At 46.1% G+C, this 13,421-nt stretch overlaps 1 long non-coding RNA gene across 2 annotated transcripts in view; it reads right to left on the reverse strand.

Annotated features, from left to right (window-relative positions):
* Positions 1-6,898, reverse strand: part of LOC139046918 (uncharacterized) — a 59,021-nt gene extending 52,123 nt beyond the window's left edge. For both annotated transcript variants that reach the window (XR_011506984.1, XR_011506983.1), the window contains exon 1: positions 6,655-6,898. This is a non-coding gene — a long non-coding RNA (uncharacterized lncRNA). The remainder of the gene's footprint in view (positions 1-6,654) is intronic.
* Positions 6,899-13,421: the final 6,523 nt, after the last annotated feature.

Genomic DNA, 13,421 nt, shown 5'->3' on the forward strand with positions numbered 1-13,421 from the left:
CACCGATCAATGGATAGCTCACGCGGAGTCGTGTCAGAGGCAGACCTTCAGGATTTGACAGAACCTGCACTCCTGGAAGGGTGGAAAGATCAAAATGTGTCCGATGTAAAGCGTATTATTCTTAGACGGGTCAAGAAAGAAATTCCGACAAACACCTTGTCTTAAAATTTTCATCTAGCGTTCTGCCAGAAACAATTGAAACGGGATACATTATACTATCTGTCCGACCATATATTCGAAACCCTAGACGTTGTTTCCAATGCCAAAGGTTCGGCCATGGCTCGCAGAGCTGCCGTGGTCAAATAACTTGTGCAAAGTGTGGAGTCCGGGGCCACCCCTCCGACAACTGCCATGGCACACCTCACTGCGTGAACTGCAGTGGTGACCAGCCAGCCCACTCACGCTCCTGTCTGAACTGGGAGAAAGAAAAAGAAATAATCACCCTCAAAGAAAACATTTCGTTTAAGGAAACCCGTAAGAGTTGCTCACCTTTCCACAGCACACCTTATGCTGATGCGGCGCGTCGGAGAGCAGCGTCGCAGCGGCGATTGCCATGTGCCCAGCCCGCGTGCTGTGAGCAGGTACCTTTGGCTCCTGCCCTCAGGGTGGAAGCAGGTAAGCCTACTCCATCCAACCAGCAAACAAGCCAGGCTACCGTTGGTTTGCCGGCCCCACAAGAGCTATCTGCGGCAACCTGCGCTACACGCAGCGATGCCGCAGGACCTATAGCGGCCCCGAAGGTAGGCGCAGCCAAGACTTCCTCAACCTCCCCGCGAACTTCCAGCGCTGGCAACAGCCGGCGCAGCTCAATTCCATAGGGAGCCCCATCTATCTCGGGGCTGGTGGGCGCAGGGGTTTTGCCTTCCGAGGCGAGACTCTCTCGGAAAACTTCTCGCTCGCAAGAGTGCGTGTCCGGCGCCTTACAAGAGGCAATGGACAGTACACCCATCCTCACGGCGCACCAAGCGCCTAAGGGGCGGTGAGGCTCCCTCGAACGTTCCAAAATGGGCTAAACCCCCGTTACAGGGCCTGGGCCTGGAAAGAGCTCTGTAAGCTAACCCCTGTATTCAGCACTTCTTTTTCTGCACAGACAGCACTAATTTCCTTCCAATATGGATACACAAATGATTCAATGGAACGCCGGAGGTCATTTTAGAAACCTTGATGATGTGCAAGAACTTATCCACAAAAACAATCTGAAAGTGCTGTGTTTACAGGAAACACACTTATAATAAGAACACACAAACTCTCCGAAAGTATGTTGCGTTCCGCAAAGATCGCGATGATGCCCTCGCATCATCGCCATTGTTATTTATAAAAGTATAGCGTGTCAACGATTACAGCTACAAACGTCCCTTGAAGCAGTGGTGGTTCGAGTTGTCCTCCTGAACCAACTCATTACCTTTTGCTCGCTTTACATACCCCCACATTACAAATCAAACAAACATGAATTTCAGTCCTTTAGAGATGAATTGACAGAACCGTATGTTGTTCTTAGCGATTTCAATGTGCACAGCTGCTTGTGGGGTGAATCTCGTATGGATGCGCGATGTCGTCTTGTTGAACAGTTCCTTTTTTCTTCTGGTGCATGTCTTCTGAATAAGAAGGAACCCACATATTTCTGTCTTGCAAACTGAACCTTTTCTTCAATTGATCTCAGCATAGTTTCCCTGTCTTCACTGCCGGAACTCGAATGGGAAGTTACGAACAATCCTTACGGGAGCGACTACATCCCCTTACTGCTAAGAACATATAAAGAAAACGAATGTCCCCCACAGGCTTCTAGGTGGAAGGTTGATACAGCCGACTAGGAGAAATTCCGAACTCTCACTTGTACCTCATGGAATGACATGTCTTCTTTAGGAATTGATGCTGCTGTGCAGTATTTTACAGCCTTCATTATAGATGCCGCATCTAAGTGCATATCTGAAGTAAGTGGCTTGGCATGCAGACGGCGTGTCTCATGGTGGAACGATGAATGTAGGATCGTTCGTAAGAAACAGAACAAAGCATGGGGGTTGCTACGCGCTTCTCCCACTGCAGAGAATCTTACCAACATTAAGAAAGTGAAGTCCGAAGGCAGGAGAACCCGCCGACAGGCCAGCATAGAAAGTTGGCGGAAGTTTTTATCGAATATCAACTCGTTTACAGATGAGCCCAAAGCCTGGAACAGAGTAAATAAGATAAGAAGGCGACAAACATTTCACTCTCTTTGGTGAATACAGGGGGCGATACACTGCAGGCAGACTCACTTGGGGAGCACTTTGAGAGCGTGCCAAGTTCAACCCATTATTCGCAATCATTTCTCAACTATAAACAAGCAGAAGAATGTAAGCCACTCGCAAGAAAGTGTCGACAGAATGAGCCATACAACTATCCTTTTAGTATTGCCGAGTTGAGAGCTGCCTTGAGCTCATGCAAGAGCTCTGCACCGGGATCTGACAGAATCATGTATGAAATGATCAAAAACCTACAGAATGACACGCAAGTTACACTACTCGCACTTTTTAACATTATTTGGGCTGTAGGATACCTTCCAATCGCTTGGAAAGAAGCCATTGTGGTCCCTGTTTTGATACCAGGCAAAGACCCTTCCTCAGTGGTGTGTTACCACCCAATAGTCCTCACAAGTTGCCTTTGAAAGGCATTTGAAAAAATTATTAATCAGCGACTCATCTATTTCTTTGAAATGAGGAAAATGCTTGATCCCTATCAGTGTGGCTTCCGAGAAGTGCGCTCCACAACCATTCATCTTGTACGCATTGAAGGAAATATCCGTGACGCATTTGTACAGAAACAGTTTTTCTTATCGATATTCCTCGATATGGAGAAGGCGTACGACACAACATGGCGCTACGGAATCTTGAGAGGATGGTCAGAAATGGGTATTCGTTGTAATATGCTAAACCTAATAAAAAGCTACTTGTCCATTCGTACCTTCCGGGTAAAATTTGGCAATGTACTGTCACGTCCTTTTACACAAGAAACTGGTGTACCCCAGGGAGGCATGCACAGTTGCACACTCTTTACTGTTAAGATGACAACACTTCGTGCTTCCGTACCACCAGCCATATTGTATTCCGTCTAAGTGGACGACGTTCAAATAGGTTTCAAATCCTGTAACCTCGCAGTGTTCCAGAGAAAGGTACAGCATGGCTTGAACAAAGTGTCAAAGTGGGCAGAGAAAAATGAATTTAAAATCAATCCTCACACGAGATCTAGTGTTCTTTTTACAAGAACGAGAGGCCTGGTTCCGGATCCTTGCTTAGAACTGTGTGGACAGCAGATACCTGTAAACAAAGAGCACAAATATCTAGGTGTTATGCTCGACTATAGACTCACTTTCGTCCCACACATTAAACATCTTAAAGAAGAATGTCTAAAAACAATGAACTTAATGAAACTTCTATTCCAGACCACATGAGGTAGTGACAGGAAGTGTTTAATGAATCTCTACAAGAGCCTGATTCGGTCACGATTAGATTATGGTGCCGTGGTATATAACTCTGCCACCCCGAGCACGCTAAAGATGCTAGACCCTGTTCACCATCTAGGTATCCGCTTAGCCACGGGCGCTTTCTGAACAAGCCCGATTGGATGCTTTTATGCCGAATCGAATGAGTGGTCACTCAACCTTCAGAGATCATACATCAGCTTTACATATTCCCTTGAAGCGCACTATAATCTTGAACATTCATGTTTTAATACCGTTACCGATATGACGTGTGCTACACGTTTTTGCAATCGCCCCTCTATAAAACAGCCTTTCTCGCTGCGTGTAAAGGAGCTTAGCGATGAAACGTATGTCTGACTCCTCTAGCATCGCTTAGTGCACCTAACCAAGCTCTTACCTCCTTGGGAGTGGCAGGTGGTAGAATGTGAAGTATCCTTTATAAAAGTTACAAAGGAGGCTTTGGAGGCTTAAATCCGAATGCATTCCCCAGAACTTTAGTACAAGCACTCCTGCGCAGAGTTCTACACAGACGCTTCGAAATCAAATGCCGGGGTGTCCTATGCAGTCGTCAGTCCATCCTTCTCGGAATACGATGTACTGCATCCGGAAACAAGTATTTTTACGGCCGAGGCCTACGCATTACTCTCTCTTGTGAAGCATGCAAGAAAATCAAAACTTCCAAAAGCAACGATCTATACGGACTCTCTAAGCGTCGTGAAGGCCTTAATGTCACACAGCAAACAAAAATACCGTCTTTAATGAACTCTATTCGGTCTTGTGTAAAGCGTACTCATCTAACCTGCATATCAGAATATGCTGGGTACCTGGCCTTAGGGGAATCGAAGGTAAAGTTCTGGCGGACGAGATCACCACGTGAATCACATCGCAAGCTGTTAACCCTACCGCTGTTGTGCCTGTCACAGATCTGAGGCATTTCTTACGAAAGAAAGTGCGAAACCACTGGCAGTGCACGTGGGACGCGCAAACAAATAATAAGCTCTACGTGATAAAGCCACAGTTAGGCTTCTGGCCCTCAAGATCACGCCGAACAAATGTCCTATTCTGTCGTCTCAGAATGGGACACACATTCGGCACCCATAATTTTCTACTCACCGGTAGTGAGATTCCAACTTGTGGTAGATGCGGGAAGAGGCTGACCGTACTTCACGTCCTCCTGGAGTGTCGGGAAGCCGAATCTGAGAGAAAGAGACATTTGTCCTTATCATACCGGCAGCAGATTCCTCTTCATCCTGCAATGTTTCGTGGTACAGAACCACTTTTTAATACAGACACAGTGCTAGGTTTCCTCAGAGATGTGGCCTTGCATGTTATTAGTCTCATACATTCGTAGCGCCTCCTCTCGTTAGAGGATGCCGCCGGGATAGTTGTACTGTATAGCACATGGCTCCAGGCCCTTGTGTTTCAAGGGATCTGGCGAGGCAGTTGTGCTGTAGCTAATTTTCGCATCTTACATGTTCTGCACATCATACCATTCTTTCGCAATGCAGTGTAAGGCTCCTAGTACTCGTCATTAGTCATTGCCATATTCTTATTGCACGTAGTATTTACGCACTTTACAGCGACTATTTTTAGGCGCCTCTGCAGCCACGTCACATCAACTTCACAGAACTCATCATTCCACCGAGAAATCAATAACACTGTCTTGGCGCTCTTTGGCCATACCTGGCCCTTGCGCCACTAAACAACATACATTCATTCATTCATTCATTCCCTTCTAACCTTTTGACGGCAGAAGTTAGTCCAGTACAGTAGAGGCACCCGCCGCGGCTATGACGTGGCGCTGCTGATCTCGAGTTCACGGGTACGATCCCGGCAGTGGCGGCCGGGAGCGAAATGCGATAACACTCGTGTGATTAGATTAAGGTGACTTTTAAGGAACCCGCAGGTTCCTTAAACCACCCACCGTGGTTGCTCAGTGGCTATGGTGTTGACTGCTAAGCACGAGGTCGCGAGATTGAATCCCGGCCGTGGCGGCTGTATTTCGGTCGGTGGCGAAAACGGCTGTGTACTTAGATTTAGCTGCGCGTTGAAGAACCCCAGATAGTCGAAATCTGCGGAGTCCTCTACTACGGCGTGCCTCATAATCAGAAGGTGGTTTTGACGCGTAAAATACCATAATTGAATTGAAGGAACCCCAAGTTGACAAATTAATTTAGATTTCTGTACTGCGGCGTGCCCCATGATCATACACTGTAAACAGAAAAACACCCAGATAGGCGTTTTTGCTTGTCCTCCAGCACGTTACCTTTTGTACATATGTTTGCTCGCATTGAAAGGGCGTACGATAAAACTGCCATTGAGATGGGCATTATTTAGGCAGACAGCGTGAGTACCGCAATACGCCTACTTCACCCCCATTTGACTGGGAGGTACAAAGGCGATTTGTGAAGGAATTAAAGACATTTTAGTTTAGGTGCGGCAAGCAGTAGCGAAATGTTTGGTGCCGCGGGTCAAGCGCTTACATGGCACAAGGCGGAACACCGCAGGCCGAAATGTCGACCGCCGGCGATCAAGACTCAAGGTAACTCGGCCGTCCATGAGCTGGCCACCCGAGCAGGCATTGTACCTCTTCGGAGCGAACGCCGGCGTCCGACACTTTGGCCTGCTGTATTCCGTCTGCCACTGCATAGGCGAAACGTACCGCCACGAAGCATTTCACCGCGTGCTCGCCACATGCACGTGGCCCAATCGACGGCACAGGGACACCGCTGAATTGACCAAGTCACACGCACACGTGGTCCAATGGCGAACGAACCCGTCGCCGCACTTCCTAACTTTTTCCTTTCACTTATCACAGAGCCCCTCTTTGAAAATCCTTTATACAGTCATCCTAGCTAGAACGCTAGTTATTGGCAGTGCCTCCGAGGCCAGTAAACGCCTGCGAGAGCCATTCCTACTTGCTGAAAGGAAGAATGCACCAGACAGACACTGACAGAGAAGAAAAGTTATTAGACATCAAATGTAAGAAATATAATGTGTTCACTTTCTGGCCCAAAAGAAAGCTCATTTTTGCCCCAGTTAAACAATTGTCTGGATTTAAAAGAAGAACCCTGTACACTGTAAGCATGCCAGTTTCTAGTATTCTACATGCCCTAACAAAATGAAATTAAACAAATTAACAAAGTAAATGAAAGAAATGCTAAGAAATCTTACCGCGTTTCACATTGAATATGGCTCACCTTCCACTTTCCGGCAGTTGGCAGGGGCTTTCCTGGCGCCTTTTCTGCTGTGGTCAGCGCTTGCCTCTGACGACTTAGCGGGCCGTCTCGAGTGTGCTTCACCGCCACACGAATACGCCGGTCATCACTTCTCTGATAACTGCTCCCTACTGAATCTATCCGGACAACCTTGCCGCACCTACAGCGCATGTACGTCATCAATGGTGACGTCAACCCCCGGTGCCTATTCCCGGCCGTTCGACACCGTCTTAGGAAGACGCGGGAGTACTCCACTTTTCGGCACCTCGCACGCTTTCCTGCCGTCTATTCTGCAGGTGTTATCGCCTGTCACTGACGAATTAGCGGGCCGTCTCGGCTGTGCTGCACCGCGAGACAAATACGCCGGTTATCACTTCTCCGATAACTACTCCCTAATGTGTGTACCGGACAGCCTTGCCTAACTACAGCGCATGTGCGTCATCAATGGTGACGTCGACCTCCGGGGTCTAATTCCAGCCGTTCGACACCCTCTTAAGTGGGGGCAGCCGTACCAACCAGCAACATGGCTAACTTTCCACTTTTAGGCACTTCGCAAGCTTTCCTGGCGTTTATTCTGCAGGTGTCATCGCTTGCCTCCGATGACTTAGCGGGCCGTCTCGACTGTGCTGCACCGCCAGATGAATGCGCCGGTCATCACTTCTACGATAACTACTCGCTACTGAATCTATCCGGACAGCCTTGCCCTACCTACAAGGCATCAATGTCATCAACGGTGACATAAACCCCCGGTGTCTATTCCCGGCCGTTCGACACCGTCTTACGTGGGCGTGGGAGTAGCAACCAGCAACATGTCTTACCTTCCACTTTTCGGCACTTCGCAAGCTTTCCTGGCCTCTTTTCTGCTGTGGTCAGCGCTTGCCTCTGACCTCTCTGATAACTACTCCCTGCTGTGTCTATCCAGACAGGCTTCCCCTATTTACAGCGCATGTAACTGAGCAATGGTGATGTATTTTTCCGGTGCCCATTCCCGGCCGTTCGACACTGTCTTCAGTGGGCGCGGGAGTACCAACAGCAACATGGCTCCCCTTTCACTTTTCAGCACTTCGCAATTGTGTAAGCGATTTTTCTTGTACGCTAAACCAACAACGGTCTCGGCTTGTTTCTACATCCATGCCCACACGTGCTTTGTGATATAATTTGCGAGTGTCTTCACATGGGGCGACTACGAAATGAATCCTGGGCGTACCACGCGTTCAGTCTTTTCTTGAAACACAGATGTTACCTGGTGATCTCTCGGAACAAATCGCGGTCCTCTTCCATCTTCTGAAAGATGTTCAGGTGCGATCGGTTCCCTCCTCAAAGAATCAGAGAGAATTGGTTGCTGACACTAGTGCATTGAAAGGCAGCCAAAAAAATATAGAAAGCAAGATTCGATGCATCCAAGAAAGACTGGATACTCTTGATGAAAAAGCAAACTCACTTGATCGGTTCAAGGAACACGTCGCAGGTTTCCAGAAATTTTTACAGACCTGCAACACTAACCTTGATTCTTTGCAATCTTGGTTTAACGACCCAGACGACAGATCGCGAAGAAATAATGTAATTCCCCAGTTGAAAATGACAACAGAGGTTGTGTTCAGTACTACAGAAATTTCTGTTGTACAACAGGATTTTTATGTAGTAACTACAGATTCCTGATGGAGCGACAGAGTTTTCTGATGTACAACAGACATTTCTTGTTGTGACTACAGAAGTACAGTCTGTCGTATGTCTGTTGTTACAACAGAAAGCTGAAGCTCTACAACAGATTTTTTAGTACTACAGAAAAATTTGTCATCACTACAGGCACCCTGTTGTCCCAACAGAAATGTTCCTGAAGTAACCCGAAAAACTTCTGTAGTGCTACAGAGAGCTGTTGAAATACTACAGAAACCTACTGTGGCAACAGGCCCCCAATCGTCACAACAGAAGTGGTCGTGAAGTAATGCGACCAACTTCTGTTGTACTACAGAAAAATGTTGTTGTACGACAGAAACCTATCATTGCAACAGGCCCCCAGTTGTCATAACAGAAGTGTTCCCGAAGTAATGGACAAACTTCCGTTGTACTACAGAGAGCTGTTCCACAACGGAAACCTATCGTCGTAACATGTACCCAATGATGACAACAGAAGTGCACTGAAATTGTGCGATGCGACAAGCTTCTGTAGTGCCCAGTTGAATAAGACAAGAGGAATTCCTGTCGCAACTACAGAAATTCTGTTGTAGGACAGTAGTTCTTGACATTTCTTAATTGAGAGACATTTCTGACGTTACGACAAAAATTCTGATGTCGCAACAGAAGCATTCTGTCGCGAAGGCCAATAGTTATGAAGTCGCCACAGAAACGTTCTGTCGCGACAACAAGAGTTCTGAAGTCGGAACAACAGCTTTATATCCTGACAGCGACTCCGACTTTACGACACCAATTCTGACGTCGCAGCAGAAACATTCGGTCGCGACGGCCAAGAGTTCCGAAGTCGCAACAAAAGCGCTTTCCGTCGCGGCCCTTTAGAATTGTATGTTAGTTTCGCATCGGTGGTGTACACTGTACTTTTCTCTTGCGCGGTATTCAATCGCGCTTCTCTGATGCCGGCAATGCTGATGGCACCGACACCGGTATTAAAGTCGACGTGGCGAATAGTTATAATTGTGCCATGACGACGCGGCACCAGCAACGCCCTACGGGCCTCCTCAAAATTGGCCGCTGATCAAAATCATACCATCTGCGGGAATGGCTGCGTATCCGTTTTTTTTTTGGTAAGATGTGGCACACAGGCCTGTGGACTTACATGTGCTGTTACACTGACACATTAGTTAATTTTCCAGGAATATTTCACAAGCTTATGCGATGCGGAAAAGAAGATTTGGGTTGTTCCACAAAGTTGCGTGAAAAGCTGTCTCGCTCGGGTCTCATTCATCTGGTACAGTGCTGCCGTGAGAAGCCAGTATGCTGTCAAAAAGAACTCTCATCCACGAATGTTTATGTAGCTATTTTGCATTGAACACACGAATTATATGCGCGCTCAAAAGTGTAAAGAACGAGAGACAACTGTCGAAACTAGCAGTAATAACCTTAAAAGTCAACGTTGTCTATTTCTGAATTTCTTATTTAATATAGATATCGTACATCAAAATCGATGTTCTGGCACTCCACGATGTACCTGTCGATGGTACGAACACTCTTGCTCTTCTAGAGATGCGGCACTTGACGCGGTGGAGTGAAAGCGGATCTTGGCTCTTAAAATGCAAATGTAAACATCAGCGCATCAGCACGTCGTACTGTTGACATGGCCAAAATGTACAGTCGAAAAGCTTGTCAGGGGTCGTGCAGTGGTAAGATGCCGGGCTCGGAATCGTGAGGTCGCAAGTTCGAAGCCCAGGCGGAGACGTTTTTTTAAATTTTTTTTACTTTTATATTTTTCATTTTTGCACTAACAAATTTACATAGCCTTAAGGAGGTCTCTGTCAATTTTTAATTAAATATTGATCAAGAACTACAGAACTTTCTACCACAGGACGTCACACTACAGACAACAGAACTACAGAAACAACGTCCCAAAATACGACAGACTGTGAAAATTTCCTGTTCTGTTTATCAACTGGGTCCTATGGCATCCTTGATTCTCGTGAATCATCGGAAGAACTTAAGGTCCACATCATTAACGCGCTCACAAGTGTAATCGGCAATTTACAGAATATGACAATTTAACGCGCTCGCCATCTCGCTCCGTATTCACTTGATAAATGCCACCCCATTATAGCCAAATACAGCAACCACAAAGTAAGGGACAAGGTGTTTTCTGAGCCTAAGTTAGAGCAGTGCATGGGCCATGATGGGACCAGGCTTGAAAGCGCGGGCCCGGGCTGGACTCGGGGCCGCTCATTAAAAGGCCTAAGTGGGGCCTTCGAGCACAGTGAACACCGTCTTAAGTGGGCGCGGGAGTAGTAACTGCAACATGGCTTCCCTTCCATTTTTCGGCACTTCGCTAGTGTGTAAGCGTTTTTTCTTGTACGCTAAAGTAGCAACGATCTCTGCTTGTTGCTACTTCCACGCCCACATGTGCTTTGTGATATTCTTTGCGAGTGTCTTCACATGTGGTGACGTCGAAATGAATCCTGGGCTTACACAGGATTCAGGATGCATGGTCTAAGATATCTTGTGCCAAGCTGAAGTGACACATGCGAAGAGCTGGCTGTTATTGTACCTTAGTAAAGAAAAGCGAAAAAACAGATGAAGTTCAAATATTTTTCTTTTTCCCAAAAAACGAGCACTGTTTCCACGTGAGAAAAATAAATTATACAAAAAAGCGCTCTTCAAACAATTTCCACGTTATCGGTTTTGCGATTACACTGTTACCATCTCGGTACTATTACATTATTTTAGCATTACTGTGAAGGGTACCTATTTCTAATGGTGTGTTTATTTTATGCTTTACGCCGATGAATTTACCGGTATATATATATATATATATATATATATATATATATATATATATATATATATATATATATATATATATATATATATATATATATATATATATATATATATATATATATATATATATATATATATATATAAGAAATAGGCCAGACCATGGATGTTCCCATGGGAGGAACAACAATTTCGGTCTTTTATTGCTTATATAGTGCAGCTGATCAGACCCCCTGGAGGTGAGGTTGACCCACAAGGTACAATCTGTAAGCAAAGAAAGATTTTTGATGCTGCGCCTATAGAGGTGTACACCGCATTATACAGGGTGGTTCACTTAACTTCGGCAAAATTTTACAAATATACAAATGCTACGTAGTTCGACAGAACCAAGGTAACGTCGTTTGCCGTCGCTTGTAGATATTCAGATTATTTTTTGCAATTCGCCTAATTACATATTTAGTATTAGTTAATCAACCTATCAACTATTATATTTAGATGAAATGTGTCACTGAGAAAATTGTACAGCACCTTGGGGGTCTTTCGATAAAGCTTTCTGTTGCTCAATACGTGCAACATAAAAATGTTTTTTCGAACGTGAAGGAAGCCCGCGAATGCACAAAAAGTGCTTAGAGCGGCCTGTCACGCAGCCGTTTTGCTTGTATTTGCGAGCTTGCTTCACGGTCGGAAAAAACACTTATATATAGCCCGTATTGAGCAAGAGGAAGCTGTATAGGGAGTTTTGCATGTTGCTCTAGGACTTTCGCCGTGACACTTTTCATCTAATAATAATAACTGAGAAGTTGATTAATTAATTAAGACAACTTATCTAATTAGGCGGATTGCGAAAAAGAACCTGAGTATCTATAAGCGATAGCAAACAACTTTACTTTGGTTCTGTCGCGCTACGAAGTATCTGCATATTCTTAAAGTGGGGCCCAAGTTAATAATAATAATAATAATAATAATAATAATAATAATACTACTACTAATAATAATAATAATAATAATAATAATAATAATAATAATAATAATAATAATAATAATAATAATAATAATAATAGAGTTAACTGAAACATCTGGTACATGACTATCCTGGTCGAAGGGCTGATGTTAAGGCGTTTGTAAGCTTTAAATCTCCTTTAAAGACACATTCAGAACGCACACATTGTTGTGCCATTACCACAAGCCCGGATTCCGAATCTGCAAGATGCGGAATCTATCCTGCGAGCGCCATAATTCTCCCTTCACAAGACAAGAGGCTGCGCCGTCGTGCGGGAGAAGCCTCGGCGAGCAGCGTGTTTAGACGTGTCCGCGTGTGCCAGACGGCCCGGCGCCGCACCTCCCTTGCCTGGAGGTCACCGCGCGCGCGAACTTTGAACCGGGTGGCCAGCGCGGTCGCTGGTTGGACCCCTCGGACGACCGTCGTGTGCTGACTTTGTATTGGGCCGGTTGAGTGACAATGGGCCTCGGGGATTATAAAAGCAGCGACACGCCGCTCGAAAACAGGATCCGCCAACCCACCGGGAGAGAGGGTCGCTCCCGACTGGGGTGAGATGTGTCACGCGTTTTCGCCGGACGCCGTCGTGCGAGAACAGTCGCGTTTGTGTGAGCTCTCGGCCCCAGTGCCGATCCGTTTATGTCCTGTATGATAACCTGTATATAATGTATAAAGTCCCTTTTGTTATTCTCATCGACGCCAGGCTCGGAGTCTTCGCTACCAACGCTCTGTCACGAAACGGGTGAAGAGCGCTACGGGACCACAAAGCCGTAATCGTGGTGCAGCGGTTGAAGTTCGTAATACTGGTGGCACCGGTTGGATGTCGTAACACTGGTGGCACCGGTTGGAAAGTCGTAACACTGGTGGCAGCGGTGGGATGTTCGTAACACTGGTGGCACCGGTTGGAAGTTCGTAACACTGGTGGCAGCGGTGGGATGTCGTAACACTGGTGGCACCGGTTGGAAAGTCGTAACAACATACGTGCGTTCATTATTTCAGTAAGGTAATGTTATTTGAGAGCATCGCACGCACCTTCAGATTGTCGGTGAATGTTTCATTCGGTAGAATATCTGGATGGATACCGACAAGCAAGTCCACATATTCGCCGTCCATGTCGTCAATTTTAAGACCGCCGACATTCGTCACCATGATGAACATTGCTACAGCAAGAAGTCGGCTGTCTGCGGTGACCATCACTGCCTCTGTTAATAAAAACAACGAATAGGCAGGATGGAACAACAACACGCGTGTGAACAAAAATTCATCATCTAGTTACCACTCAGATTCGGGGAATTTCCCGTAATCTTTATAGGGA

This window comes from Dermacentor albipictus, chromosome 6 (genome assembly GCF_038994185.2).
Source record: "Dermacentor albipictus isolate Rhodes 1998 colony chromosome 6, USDA_Dalb.pri_finalv2, whole genome shotgun sequence".
Lineage (NCBI taxonomy): Eukaryota > Metazoa > Arthropoda > Arachnida > Ixodida > Ixodidae > Dermacentor > Dermacentor albipictus.